We start from the raw sequence: 25,523 nt of genomic DNA, 5'->3' as shown, positions 1-25,523 counted from the left end.
CTAACTTTTCCATTGAAACATCCATTAAAAATTGATAGAGCAAAACTTCGGCACTGCATTCATGTTGGCTCGATTGATCCGACCTCCCGATCTCCAGCTCTCAATTCTCCGTCATGTCCCTGCCCTTCCACCTCCTTCCATCACCACCACCACCGGCGCCGGCCGCCTTCACCTGTCACGGTCTAGGAGCCCCTTGCCCGTGGCGTCCTCGTCCTCAGCGTTGTTCACTGAGCAGGCCAACAACAAATAGCACTGGTCCTCCTTGTCCCCGCCGTTGCTGCCGCTGACGCTGAGCTGCACCAGCTGGTCCGCCGCCGCAAGGTCGTCCGCTGTGATTTCCCCACCACAAGCTGTTGCCGGTCCGGAGGCCGACCCCAACGACGACGACATGAACAGTGTGGAAGCTGGCGGCGTCGGCCTGGTGATCTCTACCTTCGCTGCTGCAGTTTATTTCTTCCAACACCTTGCACCCCTGGATCAATTCTCGCTGGATCCGCCGCTCGCGGGTGAGAGAGGGAGGCGCGTCACGCCGGGGAAAGAGAGGGACGCCGCGCGGGGAGAGAGGGGCGCCGCGCCGGGGAGGGCATGGGCAATGCGCCAGGGAGGGCCAGGGCAGTGCGCCGGGGAGGAGAGAGAGGCGTCGCGCTAGGGGAGATACAGGGGCACCGCGCCAGGGAGGGGAGGAAGGGGCGCCACGCCCGGGAGGGAGAGGGGCGCCGCGCCATGGAGGAGAGAGGGGCGCCATGGCAGAAAGGGAGAGGAGTGCCGCGCCAGGGAGAGAGAGCTGAGAGAGAGAAACCCTAAGTGCTTTCTTTATATGAGCCCGGTAGAAGCCTAATGTGGGCTTTGGGTGGGCCTCGGCCACTATTAACAGAGAAAGGCATCATAAGAGGTTCGCCTCCAAAAATTGCCGTAAATTGATTTTAGGATGTGGTCATTTTGCGATCACCTCCGTAAATCGATTTTGCGAGATGGGCAGTCATGACCACCTCGGTAAATAAAATGTCTACCTCCGGAAATGCATTTTGCGAGACGGTTATTTGTGACCGCCTCTGTAAATGAAAACGTCCGCCTCTGAAAATCCTCAAGTGTTTTACGAGATGGTTGGATTTTGTGACCGCCTCCGTTAATGTTTAGGGGGTGCCTCGCAAAAAATCATTTTTGTAATACTGATTGCTCCCTAAAATCCTCAGGTGTTTTATGAGGTACTGATTGATTGTACAGTATGTGACTGATCCACTATTTCAAGAAATTAAGAACCCATTTCCACCTTGAAACCATTACCTTTTGTACAATGTTTTAATAGAGTTGGTCCCTTTGTTGCAACTGAAATATATAAACTCATGGAAACATCAACCCAACCTACCTGAGGAAGTTCACTGTTATGTTATATTGTTCAGATTTCAGCTGATTAGCACCACTTGGAATTCAGGAACATATGTATGTGTGGCTTGAAGCTTGTAATTTCTTTGCGTCTTAATTGACAACTAATCTACAATGAATTGTCCTGATATATTATCCTCGCCGCGGGGGACTGCCTTGTAGAAGACCAGAAGGCGTCGCGTGCCTAGTTGTTCTTTGCAGTGAGGAATCGTGCTCATCTGCACCAGATCTGTAAGCTACATCTTGAAATTCAGTTTGGTTTCAGTTTCTAGTTTTTGAAGTCATTTCTGAAAATTCAGGGTAATATCCCTATCACCAATACATTCGCACACTACTCTATATATACGTACCTTCACTCATTGGGACAAGTTTGGTTTTAAGCAGGAGCAATTGCCAATTGAGGACAGTAGGAAGGCTGGCAGTGAGGCAACATATAGTCAGTTAGATTTACCCTTGCATATGTATATAGATGTGATGTGACCATGTCAGGCTTATATTTCAAAAAAAACATGTCAAGCTTTTTATCTCACTTAAAGGGAGCAATCTGGTTACAAATGTAACTATATATGTCTGCAAGATGAAATGTTTGGAGTATATAGTGTTAATGTGTGCTCTTATTGGTTCATTAATTCTTGAATGGAATTTTGTATTGCTAGCTGTTCCATATGGATAGCTTGATTTTGGAGGCATTTCTAATAATGCCTCTATCAATGTTTGAAGGCGTTATACAGAATGCCTCTAAATAGTATTTTAGGCAGTTAGAAAATGCCTTTAAATGTTGATATTAGAAGGTATTATGGAAAAACGCCTCAAAAGACCTTTTACTTCCATGTTTTAGCCGGTGTTTTAATAAATGTCTCAAAAGGTCTTTGGGGGAGTTTTGACCATTTTTGGAGGCATTTGTAAACGCCTTGTACAATGAGTCATGTTGTAGTGAACATCGAATGTTTTTCATGCACTAAAGGGACCAGCACATGTCATATCTAAGGCCTTCTTTAGTACGATTTGCACTTCTTCAAAAACTGTGGAGCCATGTTTTGATAGCTTTGGCTTCCTGTTTTTTGGTTAGTTATGGTTTCAAAAGTCGTTCTCTTGTTCGTACATTTGGCACACAACTAGATTCAGGTTCTTTGCCGAGTGCCTAAGGCACTCGGCAAAGGCCAAATTGCACTCGGCAAATCCTTTGCCGAGTGCGGCACTCGGCAAAGAACACACGATAAAAAATTGATCGGCAAAGACCTCTTTGCCGAGTGTCTTTTATCGGGCACTCGGCAAAGGCTTTGCTGAGAGCCCCGGGGGCACTCGGCAAAGAAAAGCGACCGTCATGATGCCGACCCCATTCACGATGGCTTTGCCGAGTGCCAACCCTGTAGGCACTCGGCAAAGATTTTTTTATTTTTTTTAAAAAAATTTCTTTGCCGAGTGCCTCCTGACCGGCTCTCGGCAAAGTTTGAATTTTTTTTAAAAAAAATCTTTGCCGAGTGCCGTCTGGTCGGCACTCGGCAAAGTTTGAATTTTTTTTAAAAAAAAATTCTTTACCGAGTGCCCTCTGGCCGGCACTCGGCAAAGTTTGAATTTTTTTAAAATAAAATACTTTGCCAAGTGCCCTCTGGCCGGCACTCGACAAAGTTTGAATTTTTTTTAAAAAAAATACTTTGCCGAGTGCCCTCTGGCCGGCTCTTGGCAAAGTTTGAATTTTTTTTAAAAAAAAATTCTTTGCCGAGTGCCCTCTGGCCGACACTCGGCAAAGTTTGAAATTTTTTTTAAAAAAAATTCTTTGCCGAGTGCCCTCTGGCCGGCACTCGGCAAAATTTGAATTTTTTTTAAAAAAAATTCTTTTCCGAGTGCCATGGTCATGGCACTCAGCAAAGCTGGAAAAATGGTTTTCCGAGCACCCATTTTTCCAGCTTTGCCGAGTGCTGTGACCATGGCACTCGGCAACGGGTCCTTTGCCGAGTGCAACACTCAGTAAAGTGACCCAAAACGGCAATTTTTAATTTTTTTAAAATTCCATTATGACAAATAAATTCATACAAACATATATCACATATATATATCATCCATCACATATATATCTCATCCATCACATATATATCTCATCCATCCACACATCCATCCACACATATCACATCCATCACAATATATATCACATATATAATAATAAATACTCAAGTCCATATAAATAAATCCACAAGTCCATCAAAGTCCACAAGTGCATCACAAGTCCACCAATTGAACAACAAATGAAAAAATATAATGTGCACTCATCTCGGGCACTGCGACTGTGGTGAAGATCCATCATTCGGAGGTGCATGAGGTGGATTATTTGAACCACCGTCAGATAGAGACTGCACAAAGGAGAAAATATTGCATGTAAGACAAGATTATTTAGATAGCTAATCTAGGAAGGAAGGGGCCATACAAGCAAAGCACAAGCGAAAGTAAAAAACTTTCATACCCACAGGAGTAGCTGCAGCTACAGAACGTGGAGGCGGAGGTGGAACCAACAGCCTAGCTGGCAGAGAGAAGCTCACACGTTGCCTAAGCCCTTGTAGGAACTCCGTAATGTCCGTCAGCCTCTGCGCCTGGGCCTGCCGCTCGGCCCGCTTGGCCCGCTCGGCCTCCAGCTGGGCCACCATCCTCTGGTGCCCGGCCTCCAGCTCCTGACATTGCCTAATTTCTTGTTCCAGTCGGGCCTGCAATATTTCACTCCAATGTTTCAGTAATGCAAAACTTATTAAGGTGTGTAAAGATCAATATATGACGAGTAAAACAGGAATAACCTTGAGTGCGTCGACCCGATGCTGTGCAGCGGTCGGCCATGTGCGAATGGCGGGGCTCTCGCTCGTGCTCCGTGCTCGGATCTAGGAGAGAGAGGGAGTAGAGGCCGTATCGATGACGCCGTCGCCAAGTCAGAACCGCCCATATCAGATATCACATGTGGAGATGTCCTGGTTTGTAAGCATCGTATATGACAACGTGCACCAAACCTTCTCAAATTTTTATCATAGCCTCCACATACAATATCACGGCATCTCAACAAGTTTTATGATTTTCGGACTTCGTTTGCTTTTTATACAATTTAAAAACACTTCGCACGCAAGTTCGCAGTCATGTTTCGTGAACAAGATGTCCGAAATTTCAGTTCCGTTCCTGGATACGGCCTCACACTACACTTAGTAACATGACTATCATTTTTTGAATCATTAAATTCCATTATTCGTACCATGTGCAGTTCAAATTTATATTTTTCGAAAAAATTCAAGTAAACGAAATAAAGTAACTAAATATATCAAAAAGGCACAAAAAATCCCCAAATTCTAACTAGGAGTTCCTGGTACTTTAAAAGGGCTGCACAAAAAATTTGGAGGCCAAAAACAAAAAAAAAACTTTACCGAGTGCCGGGGCATAACACTCGGCAAAGGGGGTCTTCGTCGAGTGCCAAAAATAAGGCATTTGGCAAAGAGGGTTTTAGATTTTTTTTAAAATATCCTCTTTATCTAGTGCCTTAACAGGGGCGCTCGGCAAAGACATTTCAAGAAAAAAAAATCTTTGCCGAGTGCCAGATCTGGGACACTCGTCAAAGAAATTAAAAAAAAAATCTTTGCCGAGTGCCTAACAGCAGGCACTCGGCAAAGAAGGATGTGGCCGAACATCGTTCCGCGGGACAGCCTATGCCGAGTGCCACATTTTTGCCGAGAGCCTGGCACTCGGCAAAGAAGTCCTTTGCCGAGAGCCTTTTTTTGCTGAGTGCTCGGCACTCGGCACTCGGCAAAGAACTCTTTGCCGAGTGCAATTCTTTGCCGAGTGCGGCACTCGGCAAAGAAGGTCTTTGCCGAGTGCTCGATTTTTAACACTCGGCAAAGATCCCGTTTCCAGTAGTGGCAGGGATGCGAATATAGTGAAGAAGTCCTAACAAAAACTCAGTCAAGAGAGCATTAGTAAACAATGATATGTCTGCTATCAAGTCCCTCACTACAACAAATCCTTGTTTTGTAGTAGTCGGAGGATGCCCCTCCTCGTGCGTGCGACTCCAGCCACCGTGATTCATGGAGACCTCCACGCTCAGAGCTAATGAACCTTATACCGTTTGGTTGTTCACATGTAAAAGTTGCTCCTGGAACCCTACCAAAATTAACCCATAAAGGTTGGAGATTTGATGCAAATTATATATCCTAGGGAACAATTTTTGGATGTGATCGATTACAACCCAGAAACAATTGACGGATGAGATGGGAATGAAGTCCTCAATCAAGCAAACCATTTTCATAGAGCCACTACTACACAAAACTTAACCCACGTCCAAATCTGTTTATGGAGGCGGGCATTGTCTCTGCCTCAGATCGGGGGTCTGTGTTAATCGATGTTTGAGCAGGCGGACACCGCGCCCATCTTCGAAAATGAACGTTTTCGTAGGTGGACACAAGGCCATCTGTGAAAATCAATACGAAAAACAAGAAAAAAGAAAAACCCGAGGGCAATCCTGCCAACACTACTACACAAAATCTTTTGCGCAACGTTTCTAAAATGGCCTCGGAGGCGGGCGGCCTAGTTGCCTGCCTTGGTTATTCGAGGCAGGGCAGCTAGGCCAGCAACCACCTCGGTTAATACTTAACCGAGACGGACACTGTAACATAACTGCATCGGTTAATGCTCATTAACCGAGGTGGTCGCCCAAACGCAACCGCCTCAGTTAATCGATTAACCGAGGTGGTCACCTAGAAACAACCGCCTCGATTAATCGATATTAACCGAGGCAGGCGTTTTACATTGTCCTCCTCTATTAATCCATTTACGGAGGCGGGAACTCTACAAGGCTCGCCTCGGTAAATGAGGCCCATGCGCCTAGCCCACACTAGCCGGATTTGGAGTGGCGGAGGGTGGAGAGCACCCGATCTAGAGTTGGAGGTGCTCGAGGGAGCTAGCCACGCCCCATGCGCGCCGTCGCTATGGGAGCCAGCTGTAGCAGAACCGTCCAATTTATACGAGCACTAGTACAATGGCAGCCCGCAAGTGGTCACGCTATCATACTTGAGCCCATATAAACCCGGTAGTCCGTCGAGTACCACGAAGGGTCTCGATTAACTATCAACATACAACCAAGATCATACATGATTCAATAGACATGTCGCATGTTACATCAGTTCACAAATACAACGTCATACATCAGAGTACAATTAAGAGTTATTACAAACCATGTTCAAATAAAATAGTTGTGGAAGTAATTAAGTTTGAAAACTAACACCTCACATGATTGTTCCAATACAGTGACAATCCATGATCACAACCACAAAAGCATGATAGAGGGAATTAATGAGAGACGCCTTGCCTAGGGCCCTACTCCTCGTCCACGGTGGGACAAAAGCAGTTCGTACAGTAGCCATGATAGACTATACCATCTACAATAAGTGGAAAATAAACCCTGAGTACGAGAGGATACTCAGCTAGACTTACCCATCATAAACTAAAAAAAGTGACTCCAAGGATCATGCAAGGCTTTATAAGTGGAGCTAGCTTGACAACATTTTGCATGAAAAGCTACTAATTTAATTATACATTTATAATTGGGTCATCAAGTTAATTATAGCTATTTATCTCTAGATTAGCAACTAACCTATGTGAAACATGTGGTATATCATTTAGTAGCATACAGTAGTAATCAAAGCCGGTGCAAAAGTTCCAAGTTCACCATAACCATCATTCCATAATCCAGTTACTATGATGTTGGAGCTAGCTAAGTTTCTCACTGTCCAGGAGAGACAACAATTTGAATCGATTTCAACCAGTTGAGAATTTATTCCTAATACAAACCCAGGCAGACTAGATCAATGGTCATCTTAGGTCACCTTCGGTACAACTAAGGTACACATTTCGCGGGTTCAATCAGTGCCGCACAACTAGGGACAACCAGCTGTCAGGACAATCAGGACTACCCTGCCCTTGGGCTCACACCTGGCTCCCCGCACATCCTTACTACCATCCAGAGTTGGCACTCTAATAGAATAGGGCCCGACCTGAGTTGAGCTACTCGGCTTCACGGTCGAAATGAGTTGTCCGACCAGCTAAGTGAGAGGCATGCGTTCAATCTCAATAGAAGTTCCAACAACGGTACAGTCCTTAATCGGCATAGACAGAATCACATGAGCCAACCTACGCATGGACTCTATCCGACCTCCAGTTACATTACCCCATGGTTCATTTCCACGATAGCAAATATAGCCAACCGTGCTTCGGTATCCACCTATATCTCGCAGGTGATAGAAAATCACCCGACTTCTACCGGTCTAAGCATAGCTAAGCATATATTCGATCCTAGGCCTACATAAGGTTCAAGGTATATATCTGGATAAGGTAGTTCTATGCATCAAGTATTTCCAATCAACTCTTATAACCTAATGCATCAAACATAAATGACTTAAGTGATATTTTGTAAAACAAGGGAGACTTAGAATGCTCTGGGGCTTGTCTTTGAGAAAACAAGTTGGCCGATGATCCGAGCACTCGGGTAGGTCCTCAAGAGCTTGCTCCTCACCTTCTGGAGCTACGGGCTAAGGTCCCTCCTGATGTTCCTCTTCTTCTTCGTTGAATTCCTATAGAGTGATCCCCTCGGACGATCCTGTATGCATGAGCATGAAATAAGATATAACGAATGCATATATACTGACATGTATGATATGATATGTTGTGATGAAATGCATCCACATAAGTGTTCTCAACAGCATTGCATTATGGTGATAACAAGATAAATTTTCTTTTACTGAGTAGGTATATATCTCTTCTCTAGTAATTAAACAAATTCTCATCTAAGCAATTTTCTGGACTGCAAGACAACAATCACTTGTTTTGACCATAACTAGAGTTATACATATCTAAATAATATGGTTGTGGACTTTCTGGAAAGCTTATGAAATGGCCTACAACTTTCTTTTAATCATATTAAGGTGATTCAGTAGTTGTCTAGGCCAAACAATTCCATCTTTCAGATCTATATAGAGAACAAGTATTTCTGACAGCATACTTCTAACAGCTATAATTCTCAAACCATAAAGCCTATGAGTATAAACATTTAACACAAGGTAGATAAGTAAGTTATGTACAGCTTTGTTATTAACAAGTTTCACATAAAAGATCATTATCATCATGAATTTACCACCATAACAGAAACTATACATGCAACCATCTAGTTGAGTTATAAAGTAATGATTAACTAGCTGCCTATAACCAATTACTTCTAAGCCTAACTAATAGCACCAATAGATCATATGCATCATAAGCATCATAGAAAACATCATGGTTATACCCAACTAATTTATTTATATTTATTTATTAATTTGCTTATATAATAAGGTAATTTACAGGATAAATATTTTTAGTGCTCAATAAATTATGAGAAAATTATAGTAGCCTACAAATAACCCTAATAGCCTACTACACAAATTACGTGCCATTTGGACCAGTATATCCACCTCTACAAAAATGACAAGCTACATTTGCTTAGTTTAACAAAAATAGTTTCGCATAGTAAAAAGTGTCAAGCAACATATTTAATATTTTTCCTACTGTCCTCCTAGCACAAAAATACTGTATAAAAATTTGCATGATCATATGTTATGTATTTTTACCCCATTTAATTTCACTAGAAACTAGCAATTAATTAGGATTAAATATGAAGACCATATTTGCATTTTGCCTACTATAGGTTTAGTATTTTTCCTTGCTATAGCATGTCAACACAAGAGCAGCAAAATTGGAATCACAATTTTATCATCTTCCTAGCTCAAGTTATGCATTTTAGAAGATATAACCTAATTTAAAAGCACTTATCTTGCTCAATTTAATTCTCCTAGAAAAATACCCTAAATAGTAGATTTCATATTTTATCGAATAGTACACTTCAAGATAAATCCAAAAAAATTTGGTTCACCCCATTTGGATACTCCTAGCTCTAGATATGAATTTTTGAAGTTTGTATTCAAATCTGTGAAAATAATTCAAAAACCAACTAAACCCTAAATACTATGTACACCCAGTCTATACACCTTCACGCGCTGACATGAAGGGTCCCGCAATCAACTCGGCCCCACTCGTCGGTGGAACCAGAGCAGGGCGGCGTGGTCTCCGACGGCGCGGTCGGCACTAACATGTTCCCTATCTCATTCTGCATCCAATGAGCTAGATGGTCGAACCTCTATCGACGGTTGTCTATGGCGATGGCGCTAATGGAGGACGGTGGCGCTGTGCTACATTGGGCTTGTCTTCTCTGGCGATGGCACACCAAGAAGAGCACTGCTGTGGCTTCAAGGCTACCTAGTGAAGACGTTGGGTTAGGTTAGGGTGACGGTGGAGTGATGGTGAGGTTTGGCCATGTGCATGGCATGGCGGAGGCAAGAGCATGACGGTAAGCAGTCGTGTTCCGACGTCGATATGCAGGCATTGGCTCAATGGCCAACTAGGTGAGTTAGATGTGACCCTATGCTAACCCTAATGAGAGAAGCGATCGAGCGAGATGGCATGGTGGAGCATGGCCACATCAAATGCGAGGTTGGCGATGCTCCAGCAATGGCTGTGGCGACGACGACACGACCTGAGGCTATAACTAGGCTCAAAAGTTGGCAATGGTGAGTCGGCAAGGTGGGGCAAGGTATGGTGGAGCTGTGGGTCTGAGGAATTGAGCAATGGCACAGCGGTGGTGATGCGTGAGCACGGTGGAGGTCGGCAGCGATGGGGCAGCATTCGGCTTTGCTCGGGCGTGGCGAAAGCGAGAGCGAGGCAAGGCAGAGAGAGTGAGCGAGCGCGACGCGGCACCCTTTTCTGCCTTCTTTGGCTTGACTAGTGGGTCCTTCACTGATGGACAGCCTCCACATGGTGGATGCATCCTTGCGCCAGTTGACCACGACGGCGTGCGGCACTCCGTTTAAATTTGGCCATCAGGCCGACTGATAGTGCGACTTCACGCACCTGTAACTCTAATCCGTGGCGAGTTAGTGCAAACTTCGTTAATAGAATTTGTAGAACTATGTGAGTACTACAACTTTTCTTTAAGGAGCATGGTCTAATTCGAGCTGGTTTTCAAACTACAATGCTCCAAAGTAGGCTACTTTGAAACTGAAAACCAGTTCCACACAGAAAAATTTTCTAAGTTACAAACAACATTAAGTTGAAACCTATGAGCTCTATTTGACTAAGTTAGGCACTAAGTTAGCTCATGACCCTTAAATAATGTTTATTTCCCATGACAAGAACTACAACTTTTATTTAGGTCACACAACTATGCAAGCTCTCTAAGCTATTGGTCAACTTTGGTCAAACTAGCATCATGAAGATGGCATTCCAAGGTAACCGAATACTTAGAAGCAAAATTGGTTCATGTAATGAATACAAAAGTTGATCCATTTACCATCCTAGATGTGTCTAAGGTATTGTTGTGACCTCACAACCAACTTTTGCATTGGTCACACATGATCACAGGCATATGCATATAAAATAATCAACATCACATGTGATAATACATAAAGAATGAGATGAAATTTCAAATGCTCATGCTCATGAGTGAATGGATGATGCTTGTGCTCATGCAATGCAAGTGACAAATGCAATGCTTGACACTGGTGTGTTACACCAGCCGTGACCCATGCACCAACATCGGGAGGATCGGAGAAACGGGAGAAGGGAGAAATGGGGGCGATGGGAGAAGTGAGGGAGGGGAATGGAGAAGTGAGGAGACACTCTAGCTGCTGTTATATATATAAGCCCAATAGAAGGATTGGATACTGGCTTTCCTGGGCCTCTATGTATATTACTAAAGGTGGGCCTTTTAAGAGGCTCGCCTCTGAAAATGGCCTCCATTTTTGGAGGCGTACATCATAAAAGGCTTGCCTCTATAAATCAATTTTAGAAGGTGGATGTCGGAGATCTAATACTGGGGTACCCAATGAGGTGAAACTAATAACCATTGAACATTAACGCTTTTAGTCAGACAAGAATGCTACTACGCATCTTGCTCGAATGATGGAAGATTGGTTCCGCCTCGCTCGACCCCCAAGGGCTAGACTCCACCTCGCCCAACAGCTAAAGGCTAGCTCTGCCTCGCCCGACCCTCGAGGACTAGACATTGCCTCGCCCGATGGCTGAGGGCTAGCTCTACCTCGCCAGACATCTAGGGCAGGCTCCACCCCACCCGACGTTCGAGGACAGGCTCCACCTTGCCCAACGATTGCACCCTACTCCCTCATGATGACGAGCATAGAGTACGATAGGACATTCGAGTCAACCGTAGTACCGAGGACCATGCCCTGCACACCTTTAGGGAGGTACCATTAGGATACGATGGGACGGGCGCTTTAAGCCCTTTAGGACCTAATAGAGCCCGAATAGTGTTGTAGGTGCCGACTTTTGTCCTACAGTGTTGTAGGCGCCGACTTTTGTCCAACATTGTTGTAGGCGACGCCATCAGCCCTCGGGCGCGGATACTAACACATGCATATGACAACCGCAACAATCCAAGGAAGAATTCACATCATCTATAGTAACAGACATATAGTCATTTCCCCATCTACTCCCTGTAGAGTCATGGCTCGGCAGCCTAACACACCGCACCATCCACCGAGGGAGGATGGGACATAACCACTCACTGAGACGAAGCCAGAGCCTGGCCCTATAAGGATCAACGAAACATGCTATCCCTGACATGGTCTGCCATGTCAGCAGGGTAGACTCAAGGGAAAAGGAAGACCCAGCACCCTCGAAGGACTTTCTCTACCTTTGGTTTTTTCCTCTTTCTCCCATCTATAACCCCTGCTCCCCCCTTGGTCCATAAAAGGGAGGGCAGGATGCCCCACTAGAAAAAAAGGAGACCGATTGTTTTGACACATAACAAACAACCAAGCAGCAACTGAGCTCTTGGCATCCTTTCGACCTTCCCATCAGAGACTTGGGATCCGTCCCTCTCTTGACCATTTGTACCCCCTACTACGAACCTTTTCCGGTACTAATAACATGAGCAGCAACAAACTAGACGTAGGGACATTCTGCCAGAACCAGTATAAACCTTGTGTCCTTTTATACATCATCCGAGCCTAACGCGCAACAATTATAAATTTACTAGTTGGTGTTTGTTCGAAACACCGACATTTGGCATGTGAGGTACGGGCCTTTGCACGTTCCAAATCAAGCCTCGGATGGCTAGCCATGCAATCAGCTGGGTCTCGGGCGCACACGTGTGTTTCAGCGACCTAGACTTCATCATCATAGTGGGAGGAGAGTTGGCGTTGGCCCACGCCACCATCCAACCTCTCCCCTCCATTAGCTTCAGCTATGGGAGGCTTGGGGGCCAGACCGATGTCTCCCTTGGACCCTAGCCATCCACGGGGGACCTACGCCGCCTCACCCTCTCTCTAGAACACTCTGCATGGAGCACCCCGACAGCGCTTCCATTCGGTCTCCACAACGCCGCGGTGACCATTAGCCACCTTGTGGCATAGCGTACGATCCCATCCCCCACGAACAATGAGTTCATGGGGATGATCGAAAGCATCACGGAATCCCTCCATAGCCTCCTCGCGAAGGGGCTAGGGTCGGACTCTGGCTCTGACTCCAACAGGGGGAGCCATCACCCCTCCTAGGAATGTTTCATGATGGGTACCCCCGAGGGGCATGTTGAAAGTGTCTCTGCGGAGGAGGCCACCCCGCCTCGTGCAGAGCAACAATGACCGTCATAAGCTCTCCCCACCCTGGGAGGGGCCATACGTCGTTGTGGAAGCACTCTAGCTAGGCTCCTACAAGTTGAAAACCATCGATGGTGAGGTCTTCACCAACGCTTAGAACATTGAGTAGCTATGTCATTTTTACTCTTAAATAAACACATATTTTTTCTTATCAGTTTTTGTGATCAAAATCCCTGACCTTTCATGACATCCGACCCCTGCAAGTGCGAGGGGTCGGACCTCACTTGGGGGCTAGTATAAGTACGTTTATCTTGCAAACACTCCTTGTGTTATCGTTGCAAACATTCTCTGTGTTTTTCCTCTTTTCTCACGGTAAGTCCTAAGGGCTAGGATTTTGGGAAACAAAATATGAGTATAACTGGTAGGACTATGAGAAACCCATGCCCCGACGGTTACGACCTCCTTGCTCACCAGCGTAACTATGGGAAGGGTCCGAAGGCATTAAACCTCCTTTTCCAAAAGGAGGGAGAAGAGCTGAAAAGCTGTTTGCCATAACAAAATTTAAGAACTTGTTTATTTTTTTACACAAATTCATCACTTACAAAGTAATTTCATCATGAAAAGGACTGATGTATTCATAAACATAGAAGACTGTTCACTCAGGGGCTCCCTCACAAACTTATTCGATTACAGTTTCTGATCAGTTTTACTATGAGCACTACTACGGTCGTCGTGCCATGCTCTCCATCGGCAACATCCTACTGCTCTGCGGGATCCTCGTGGGTGCTATCATCTGCAACGTCGAGCACCACATCGGTGATTGTGGTGCCTTTGCTAGGGCATCAAGGGACTACACCACCATGATCAGCCACAACCCTGACAACGGCACCTAGACGGGGGGTGCTTCCCTCCGAGGAAAGGCCACCATGGCTGATGGATGCATTTGACATCCTATCAGGCTTCATGAACTGGCCAATCTGAGCAGTTGCAAGGGTGCCACCCCCTATCAACGTAGTCCTACGTGGCTTCCCCACCAACAAGGCTCGCTCGGAGAAGATTCGATGGAAGAAGTCCCCATACCTCTCCATTCCGACGAAGGCCTCCTAGACAACAACAAGGCCGACGATGCTCAGCACCTCTAGCTCAACATCATGCTTTGAATTCATGAATAGATCTATGAGTTTTTATCTCCCTAATATTAGCCGCTCTCACTTAGGAACTGCTTCGACACACGAACGCATTCGGTGAAAAGGAAGGAGAAGAGGTAGCGGCTCAGAAGCAGGCGAATGAATGGGACGAGAACTCCCCTCCCCTCCCTACTTAAGGAAGAAGCGCAGCAGCTGCGGAAAGGTGAAAGGTTGGGACAAAAAACTCTCTTCCTTCCCCTAATCAATGCAAATGGGAAATCGATGCTGACGAGAATCCGAGGGGACGCGCTTGGACCAACGGGACGTACTATGGTCGATGAGACGTCGCCTGGTCAAACAAGATGTTGCCTGGGCATGGCCCACCACTACTGTGCACCAGGCGCAAGAATCAGGGCGCACCCGCATGCAGACGACTCCCTGCTTCCCTAGGCAGGACCATGGAATTACCTGATGATGGAACCCCCTGTCCAGGGGGCCCAACGGGCCTCTTGGGTCGATCGGATGGCCCAAGTAAAATGACAAATGAACGACCGCTGAAAGATAAGCACCTCTATTTACTTACTTTGCGTGTTAATTTCATTACCGAGCTTTCGACCCCAGTAATGGTAGGGGCACGGACATCGCTCGGGGCCTGCGGAGAGTGTCTACTTATTTAGACATCCACATCACTTGACCCCTCCTTACGTTTAGAAACCGGAGACACGGGTTGCGGGTATAAAAGTTTGAGTAAAACTGGACGAACCGCTAGATCCTACGTCCCGATGGCTATGGTGTTTTTGTTCACCAGCATAATCAAACTCACAGTTCCCCATACCCCAAGCTTTAACATCCGCCTTCTCGAGAAGGGTTTGGAGGGCCCCCCTACAAAATCTCCTTCAAGGAGAAGTTGTCAGGTCGCTTAAAGTCAATCGAACGGCTTGAATCGCCACTGAGAGATGGAAACGAAAAATTATGATGCTCATGCAGGTTACACTGGCCCCATCGTGAACGTCGGACTCGAACCCCACATGAACATCCGGTAAGAGCTTCCCATTGCTCATACCACCAAGGTAATATTACCGACCCCTACTTTTGTTTCAATTAAACCCATACATCCAAATGATGCATATGCGATCGTCACATCTTAATGCTTCATGTCACGCAACGAAGCGGCGCCCCGCCTCATTCGATATGAGTGGCAACTAATCGAGGTTCGAAGGCTGGCCCGCGAAGGGCCCGAGGCCGCCTCGCGTCAAATAGAGCCACAGGAGAAAAACTGAGAGGAGCCCCAGCAGCCTTGCCCGACCCCACTCAGAAGCGGACAGGGACATCTTGACCTTTCTCATTCGATTCTAACCTCAAGCCAAACCCATAGAATCTTCGTCGAGGAGAGGCCAACGAGCCACCTAAGCCTATCGAATGGCTCGGGCATCTGCCGGGCGACGGGTTAAGAAGTAGTGGAATGCCACATGAGGGCTCTGCGACCCCATCAGCGAATGATAGACCCAGATTCCACATGAGCATACCCGTTAGCGAGCTCATTGAGCGCGACACTCGAGCCATCGAGGCAAGTGTCGTCAACTTAGCCCCTCTAGTTGTGGAAACAGAGGATGGGGTGACGTGCGAAACACGGCCGACCCCTATCAAACCCTCAGGGGCTCGAGGGCTCGGGGGCTCGAGCCGTTCGATCCAAGATCGAGAGACCAAGGTTCGAAGGCTGACCCGCCAAGGGTCCGAGGCCGCCTCGCATCAAACAAGAGCTAGGGGAGAAAACACAGATGAGATTTAGCGGCCTTTGCCCAACCCGCATTGAGGTGGATAGGGTCAGCTCAACCTTCTAGTTCAATCCAGCCTCTAGCTGAGCCCATAGAATCCCCATTGAGGGGGAATCTGTTGGAAGGCGGGTCAAGGAGCAACGGAACACCACCCGAGGGCATTGCTGACCCTATCGCAAAGCAAAGCAACATGATCGGATTCCATTCGAACATCCCCTTTAGCGAGCTCATCAGGTACGTCACTCGAGCCATCAAGGAAAGTGACGTCGCCTCAACCCCTCCAGTTGCGAAAACCGCGGACAGGGCGACAGTCACAAAACAAGCCGACCCTTGACCGAACCCCCACCACACGTGGGGGCTCGGGGAAGGCCGGGCCAGTAATAAGACCAAACGCACGGTCATAGGACGATCGCCAAAATCCTAAGTAAGGGGTACGTGCAAATACAAGGGATGGGCCCACGAGCGGCCAGGACTCAGGCACACAAGCCTCAACAGAGCCTCGATGCACAATCAAGTCCCAACTAGGCAAACCCTGGACGAATCCCCATGAACAGGATACTAGGGTTCCCTTAAAAAACTATCCAGTTGACAAAAGCCAAATCTCACAGCCTCACTCGCGAAGGGTCCAAAATTACCCCCAGGCGATTCTATCCAAATCACCTGGGGGCTCGAGGGCTACACCCGACAGGTGCGCTCGCGTGCACCATCTGGCGAATCAAAATACCCCCCTGAGCGATTCTGCCTAAATCACCCATAGGCTCGGGGGCTACACCCGTCGGGTGCGCTCGCGCGCACCCTCTAGCAAGTCAAATCACCCCCTGGGTGATTCCATCCAAATCACCCGGGGGCTCGGGGGCTACTGTCAGGACCTAATACCAGGGTACCCAATGAGGTGGAACTAATAACCATCGAATGTTAATGCTTCTGATCAGACAAGAACGCTACTATGCTTCTTGCCTGAACGACGAAAGATTGGTTCCGTCTCGCCCGACCCCTAAGGGCTAGACTCCGCCTCTCCCAATGGCTAAAGGCTGGCTCCGCCTCGCTCGACCCACGAGGGCTAGACTCCGGCTCGCCCGACGGTTGAGGGCTAGCTCCGGCTCGCCCGACGTCTGGGGGTTGGCTCGGCCCCGCCCGACGTCCTAGTGTAGGCTCCGCCTCGCCCGACGACTGCACCCTGCTCCTTCATGATGATGAGCACAAAGTACGACAAGACATTCGAGTCAACCGTAGTACCGAGGACCATGCCCTACACGCCTTCTGGGAGGTACCATCGGGATACGATGGGACGGGCGTTTTAAGCCCTTTATGACCTAACAGAGCCCGAACAGTGTTGTAGGCGTTGACTTTTGTCCTATAGTGTTGTAGGCGCCGACTTTTGTCCAGCAGTGTTGTAGGCGCCGCCATCAGCCCTCGGACGCGGATACTAACATAGGCATACGACAACCGCTACAATCCAAGGAAGAACTCACATCATCTACAGTAACGAACATATAGTCATTTCCCCATCTACTCCCCGTAGAGTCATGGCTCGGCGGCCTGACACACCGCACCATCCGCCGGGGGAGGATGGGACATAACCACTCGCTGAGACGAAGCCAGAGCCCGGCCCTATCAGGATCAACGAAACATGCTATCCCTGACGTGGTCTGCCATGTCAGCAGGGCATGCTCAAGGGAAAAGGAAGACCCGGCACCCTTGAAGGACTTTCTCTACCTTTGATTTTTCTCTTTCTCCCATCTGTAACCCCTGCTCCCCCCTTGGTCTATAAAAGGGAGGGTAGGACGCCCCACTACAAAAAAGGAGACCGGTCGTTTTGACACATAACAAACAGCCAAGCAGCAACCGAGCTCCTGGTGTCCTTTTGACCTTCCCATCAAAGACTTGGGATCCGTCCCTCTCTCGACCGTTTGTACCCCTACTATAAAACTTTTCCGGTACTAATAACACGAGCAGTAGCAAACTGGACGTAGGGACATTCTGTCCGAACCTGTATAAACCTTGTGTTCTTTAGTACACCATCCGAGCTTAACGCGCAACAATTATAAATTTACTAGTTGGTGTTTGTTCGAAACACCGACAGTGGGCAATTGTGAGCGCCTCCATAAATAAAATGACTGCCACCGTAAATCCATTTTAGGAGGCGGGCAATTCTGACCGCCTCCGTAAAAAAATGATCGCCTCCGAAAGTCCTCAAGTATTTTAGCTGACGTTTGCATCCTGTGATCGCCTCCATTAATATTTTGGGCAGTGTCTCGTGAAATAATTTTTTTAGTAGGGAACAATACAAGTTGGCTAGAATAATAACAACTTTGTGTTCCATCCCTACGTATCTTGTGGCTTTATGCCAATGGTGCCATGATTCCTGAATCCCAGCAGGGGGAATTCCTCAGCAAAAATCCCAATTTAGTCCATATGGGGATTGAAGCGGAGATAAAATAGGCTTTGCTGGATTTATTGTGGATGAAGGATGGGGAACCATGTCCTATCCCCGTTCCCTGCATACCCACCCTGCGAAGCACTCTTACTCTAGTGGCTATCACTACCACAATCCCGATTTGCCTTGAGTGTCAAAAACTGTCAAGGAAACAGGTAAAACCGCCAAGGAAATGATCCTTGGCCATGAACCATCAAGCAAACACACTCAAGAACAGAAGACAAGGGAAATTAGTTTTCTTGGCGGTTTTGGCAGATGATTTCCTTGGAGGCTGGCCGCCAAAGAAACTATGACCAGACTTAATTTGCTAAAGGGCCAAGAAAATGTTCCTTGACGGTTTGATTCTGGCCCTCAAGGAAATTCCTAGCACTCAAGGTAATTCTAGTTTCCTGTAGTGTATTTAATTTAGTGTGTGGATATATTATTTTAATAAATAACATCTTTGTACGGATCTATTGTTTTCATATATATATATATATATAAATAAATATATATATATATATATATATAATAGACTTATGGAGATCAATTGATAATTTGATATCTTTTTTATTATGAGTTGATGGCTTCTTTATTCTATTTGTTGTTGGTCTGTATATATTGGTTATTTTGTGAGATGTTTACACGAGCATGGGTAGTCTCTGCCGGGATTAATACCTTGGCGGGAACGGGGATGGGAAAGAAGTAATCCCTGATGGCATTCGCAGCTTTGGGGAAGTAACAGGAATATATTCCCCATTAACTATCTCTAGTTTTGGATCCATCCTCTTATGTGCATTGTTACCCTATAAAAATAAACTGATGAAAATACACCCAAGCCAATTTCGCTCGGTTAAATATTAGGTACCATATGCTGGATAGCCGGTGCAAGCAAGTTTACTTCCAAAATAGGCTTAATTAGCCAACAAAGATCTGAATGGTATGTCGATCGGATGCCAAAGGAGCTCTAGCCGGACTGGTTAGATGGCTCCAGCGCCACCCTCGTGTTCTGAGTTCGTTTCCCCACGAGGATAAATTTCTGACTTGAGGGTAAAAAAAATGTCATGCTCTGTCCCACTCCAAAGTACAAAGTCTATGGCCATTCTTTTTCTTAATACCGGTGATGCTCATGCTCTGTCCCGCACCAAAGTCACTCCCCCTCGGCTTGAGTTTTTAGTATGTCGATCGGATGCAGAGGCTCTATACCGGTGATCACGGGGCTCTATACCCATGCTCTGCTAAGGCTAAAATAAAGATGATATGATCTCGACACAATGTGTACCTATCTTTCTATAGATAAACAAAGCAAAACTGCAGAAGCACGAAGACACCATTTAGTCTAAATCAAATTATATATTATTCACTTCAAAATACCGAGCACATGCGCAATACAAAAGTTTGACAATGTAGCGTACAATTAAGCATAATTAGAAATCAAGAGGCTGTAGGTCTATGAATAGGTCGTCGTTGCCTCAGCTGCATCGTGCGCTCTGGGCAAAGGCGCTGACAGGGAATGACTGGGTAGGCTTTTCTAGCTGAATGTTGAGCTGGTCACCAGCACGGCTGACCTGGTTGATCCCGAGCCACGCAAACTCCACCTGAATTCTCACGCCAGACACACGGCTGATGGACCCGGACTTGATGGTGCCGCTGACGGTGCTCTCCAGCGACTGTGACAAAAAAGTTGCACTCGCCGGGGAGCGTCACCTGAAAAGCGCCACCTGGGTGGAGCACGTAAGACTTCACACCGAGTGGTAGCAGTCCCCTTGGCAAGTTGTTCTGCTCCAGGACATCGTATATGCTGTTTTGGCCGCATCGTCCCCGGTCAAGTTGGCCGAGGCGGTTGCTGTGGAGGAGACGGCTTGCAGGATGGAAGCAGCCATGATTGCAACGACAACGAGGACAATCTGGCGGTGGCACATGACTGCTATGTTTTTTGTTTTTTTTTTCTGTCTTAGGCTTGTGGATATGGTATAAGCTAGCACAAGTGTAATCTATATACTACGCTGGCTGGAAAAATGACTGTGGAAAGCAACTGCGTCTCCCTCCAATTTATATAGTAGCTCCACTCGATACCATTAGAATCAGGTGTTAATTACATTTATTTTAGCATTAAAGGCAGCCAATAAAATGATCGTGAAATTAAAATGGAATTAGTCCAAATATTCTGTTTTCAATTAATTTCTGCATGCATGGAGCAAGCAATCCAATTAAATAAAAATCAAAATGATGTGAAAAATGAATCCAGGCATTTCGTTTACATTTTTATACTAATAACGGAGCAGAACCACCCAATTAAAAAATAATTACTTGGCATTGATTTTTTGAATTAACTTTTCCATTCAAAACATCGATTGAAATTTGTTAGAGAAATACAGATGTTTACAGAAGAATATCGATGCTCATGGGACTTTAGTGATTCAGAAGGGCTCCGGACGGATGGCGTGTCCGGACGTAGGTCCCAAGCCTCATATGTCACGTGCCTGCAGGAAAAATGGAGCCTGTTCCGGAGGCCGTATCGTATCGTGGATTATTTACTGCTGGCTGGTTTGGTGTGAGAGAAAAACACTATTCCTGGCTGAAAATTTACGATCGTTTACGAGCAAGCGAACAGGCGTGGGGACCACAGAGCCTGCTCTGGAGTTTCACGCGACCGCTTGCGCACACAACAACAGCAGCACGGTCACATGCATGCAGCACTAGGGCCTTGTTTAGATTGTAAGTTTTTTCGCTCTCTCTTACATCAAATCTTTGGACATATGTATGGAGTATTAAATGTAGATAAAAAAAATAACTAATTACACAGTTTGATTGTAAATTACGAAACGAATCTTTTGAGCCTAGTTAGGCCATGATTGGACAATAATTGTCAAATACAAACAAAAGTGCTACAGTGCCAAATACTAATTTCTAACCTCAATCTAAACAAGGCCTAGCAGGTGGCACAGTGACCCACGCAACAGGGCAGCAGAAAATGGTGACCCACGCCCGTGTGCACACACACAGCAGCACACGCGCCCGCCCGCATGCATGTAGCACCAGGCGATGTGGTGATCCACGCAGCAGCAACATACTTTTGAAGTATATGGTGATCCACGCATTAGCAACTCCACACAATTGTAACATGTGCTCCCTGAGATCTACTTTGAAAACATTAAAATAAAACACTTGCAACATATATATGAAATAGATAAAACTCTTGAAATATGTGCTTGGAACATGCGTGTATAGCCATAACAACATATGCAATATCCAGATCTACTTTTGTAATATTCAGATGAAACACTTACAACATAAGTCTGACACATCTAAAACACTGGAAACATATGCTGCAAACATACGTGTATAGCCATAGCAACATATGCAACATTCAAATGAAACACTTTACGTCTGAAACACCTGAAACATAGGCTTATAGCATGCGTATATTGTTATTACAGCATATGCAATATCCCAAATCTACTTTTGTAACATCCTAAATCTATTGTTGCAACATCTAGACAAAACACATGAAACATAAGTTTGAAATGGCTAAAACACTTGAAACGCGATAGCGGCGATGGCCATCACCTACCTGGTGAGCAGCTATGGTAGCAAGCAAGCTCGGTGGCGGATGGGGCGCGGGCTTGGGCGGCTGTTACATGGCACCACGCAGGTGCCCATGCGGATGGGGCAGGGCCGGCTCAGCTGTCACGGAAGTGGCCGAGCGGCCATAGGCGGCGGCTGGTTTGAATGCTGCGTGCAGGGGAGGCTGGGCAAGGGGCGTGTCCACGGGGTAGGGTCGTCGCACGGGCCCCAGGCGACGACAACCCTAGGAGAGGCGCCAGTCAGTTGCAGGCACAGGATGGCTTGCACAGGATGGGGCTTGCGGCGCAGCGCGGAATAAGCTGCTGATGATGACGAGAAGGAGACGCAGGCCAGGACTTCGATAGGACAAGACGTGAGCGAATGGATAAGACTTCGTGTGGGAAGGTAAGCAGTGGGTTGCTTAGGCCTAGTCTTAATGCTGAGTTTCACTACACGGTTTCTAAAACGCCACATCAGCTAAAGCGGGATGAAACAATGAATGAAACTAGCCTTCACAATGCAGGGTTTCATTTCACCAATTCCAAAACTAAGTAAAGCATTTAATTGTTGTAGAATGATGGGATCATATGCACCCATTGCTCGTGTAGTCATTCACACACAGAAATAAGATAAACTGGAATACCAGGACTGCATACGCATGTTCCAGATAATCAGAATAACAGGACTGCATACGAAGTAAGACAACTACAGCACTGCATATTCCAAAGTGACAGACAACAGGATGATTCACTGGAACACATAGATAACCAAGATGATTCATCACTGGAACTAAGATAGTTAAAAAAAAGTTCAGATAGCCTTCAGCCTTGCACACGGCCTCTCACTGGTTCTTCTCACAAGATAGACATCTGCACCCCATAGATTTCACATAGTTGCTTTCATCCTGCAGAAACAAAAAATAGTTCAGCATGAGCTCTCAGCCTTTCTCTGAAGGTTACAGTCAGAAGACATTTAGTAGTGCAGGATCAGATCGCAGATATCACATATAAAATACAGATGATATGCAGTTAAATTCTTAAGGTACATAACTAACTACAATAGATAACCAATAATGCAAAAGATAGTCACAAGTATCAGATATATGTGCACGACCACCAAACTTATTCCAAATATGTTCCACCAAATCATTCTTAAGTCAGCGATGAAGCCGATCGATCTCGAATAGAAGTATCTTTTTCTAAAGCTCTCTCTAACAGAACATTCTGATCAGGAGAGAATTCCGGTTCTTGAACGGTTGATGAACTAGGAGGCACATTTAGATCTAGATTTTCTTCAATAATGTCCTCTTCCTTCTCATCTTCAACTATCATATTGTGAAGTATGATGCAAGCTATCACAACATCACGAAGTACATCTCGGTCATATAGACGAGCTGGTCGTTTTAAGATGCAAAATCGACGCTGCAGTACACCAAAGGCTCTCTCGATATCCTTTCTTGCCCCTTCTTGTTCCTGTGCATACAACTTCTCCTTGTTAGTGATAGGGAGTCGTATTGACTTAACAAATACTGCCCATTCAGGGTATATTCCATCAGCAAGAAAATACCCAGTGTTGTGTTGATTCCCATTTACCATGTACTAGGACTCTAGGAGCTTGTCCTTTTAGCTCATTGATAAATAGAGTAGATTGGTTCAAAACATTAATATCATTGTTAGAACCCGCTACTCCAAAGAATGCATGCCAAATCCAAAGATCATGTGATGCCACAGCCTCAAGAATCAGCGTCGGCACTTTCTGATCACCACGAGTGAACTGACCCTTCCATGCATTTGGGCATCTTTCCCATTGCCAATGCATGCAGTCAATGCTGCCGAACATACCAGGAAAACCTCGTCTCTCACCAAGTTTGAGTAGACGTTCAGTATCTTTCATAGTGGTGACGCCTCAGATATCTCTCACCAAATACATCTCTAACACCTTTGACAAAATTTGGGCTCTTCTGGAATATCAACTATTTCAGTCTTGTCTCTCTCCGTCTGAAACTGTGCACACCATTTGGGCTCTTCTTTTAGTATCTTCCATCAATGCACCAATGGAAAAGGCTTTCCAAACCTGTTTGCATACATCTTCTGTGCCTCTTTCTCCAGCATGTCGTCGGAGTATCCGCTTATATGTATTTGAGTTACCTTAGTCCAATAGTCATTGAAATCACTGATCGATGACTTGAGGCGTGACCAGTGAACCTTCAATTGGTTTATTTCCCTTCTACGCTTCCCATTCCCTTTCTTGTTAAACACATCAGTGACTTCCTTCCAAAATATATCACCTCTCTTGTCATTCCCATTAATTGGGTCTTTAGAAGCATTCAACCAAGCACAAGCCTACAAAATACAAAATAAAAAAATATGAACAAATCAAGTATTGTACCAAACACTTGCCTACAAAAAGCAAAATACAAAACTGATAAGTGATTACCAGTCTCTCTTCCTCTTCATGTGACCAATATCTTTTCTTTACTACAATATTTGCCTCACTATTATCCCCTTCCTCAATGTCAATATTCACAGTTTCCTTTGTTGAATTGCCTTGTTTCACAGATTAGGATGTTTCTGTTCCATAGGCACTTGGTGGTGGTGGTGGTGGTGGTGGGGATATTGGGTTGAAGCTCATAGCCTGACCAACTAAATGAAAATTTTCTCCTTGCATGTGTGGCTGCGGTGGATACTGTGGTTGTTGAAGTAAATTTAGATAACCACCTGGTGGACGAACCCTGGCATTTTCACACAATTAAAAGTACAGAATAGTGTAGAGACTTTGCATCCCATGCTAGAACTTTTAGCAGTCACCCATTAATCAAGGCAAGCGGCTAAATTTGCATTATAAAGTCTGCAATTGCAGATCCATGTGAAAACCAGGGAATCATGTATGACTAAGGCTAAATTTGCATTATAAAGTCTGCGAGTGCAGATCCCATGCTAAAAGATTGTTTTAACCACTTCAAAAAAAGAAAACCAGGGAATCATATATGACTAAGGTTAGTTTGGGAACATAGCATCACAAGTGCTTAAATTTGGGAACATAGCATCACAAGTGCTTTTCAAAAAGACAAAAACTCAGTGCATATATCTCGGCAGGCAACATAGCATCACTTGTATTCAGTTCAACCACTTGCAGGGATCAAAATCAACTAATTCAAGGCATCTGTAAACATCATTTGAACTATATTTGCACAGATTGAAATCGATGAACTACTTGCATAGATCTAAATGAACACATACCATAGATTTGGGCCTTGCTGGTTTCCATGTTGAGATGGAAAATTTGGGAGCATGGCCCCCCATCCCGCTCCTTGTGGTGGTTGTGGCGACACAGTCGGCGCAGCAGGGGCAGAGCTCGGCAGCGGCGGAACCAGTGGTGGCGCTGGGGTGGAAGTTGAGCTCGGCGGCGTCGGCACCGGTGACGAAGATGGAGGAGGTGGTGGCGGCAGCAGCACCGGTGACGCCGTCTTCATGCCCAGCCGCTTGCCCCCGTGTCCCTTCCCTTCCGTCCTGCCCCCGTGTCCCTTCCCTCCTCTGCCGGATGAACGCTGCCCGGAGCTCTCATGGGGCGCTGGATCCATCGGCGCTGCTTG

General features: G+C 46.0%; 1 pseudogene; it reads right to left on the bottom strand.

Annotated features, from left to right (window-relative positions):
• Positions 1-3,720: 3,720 nt before the first annotated feature.
• Positions 3,721-25,511, bottom strand: LOC136494026 (uncharacterized; annotated as a pseudogene).
• Between the last annotated feature and the right edge of the window lie 12 nt (positions 25,512-25,523).

The sequence above is a fragment of the Miscanthus floridulus genome, chromosome 11 (genome assembly GCF_019320115.1).
Source record: "Miscanthus floridulus cultivar M001 chromosome 11, ASM1932011v1, whole genome shotgun sequence".
NCBI lineage: Eukaryota > Viridiplantae > Streptophyta > Magnoliopsida > Poales > Poaceae > Miscanthus > Miscanthus floridulus.
This window is presented reverse-complemented; position numbering and strand designations above follow the sequence as displayed.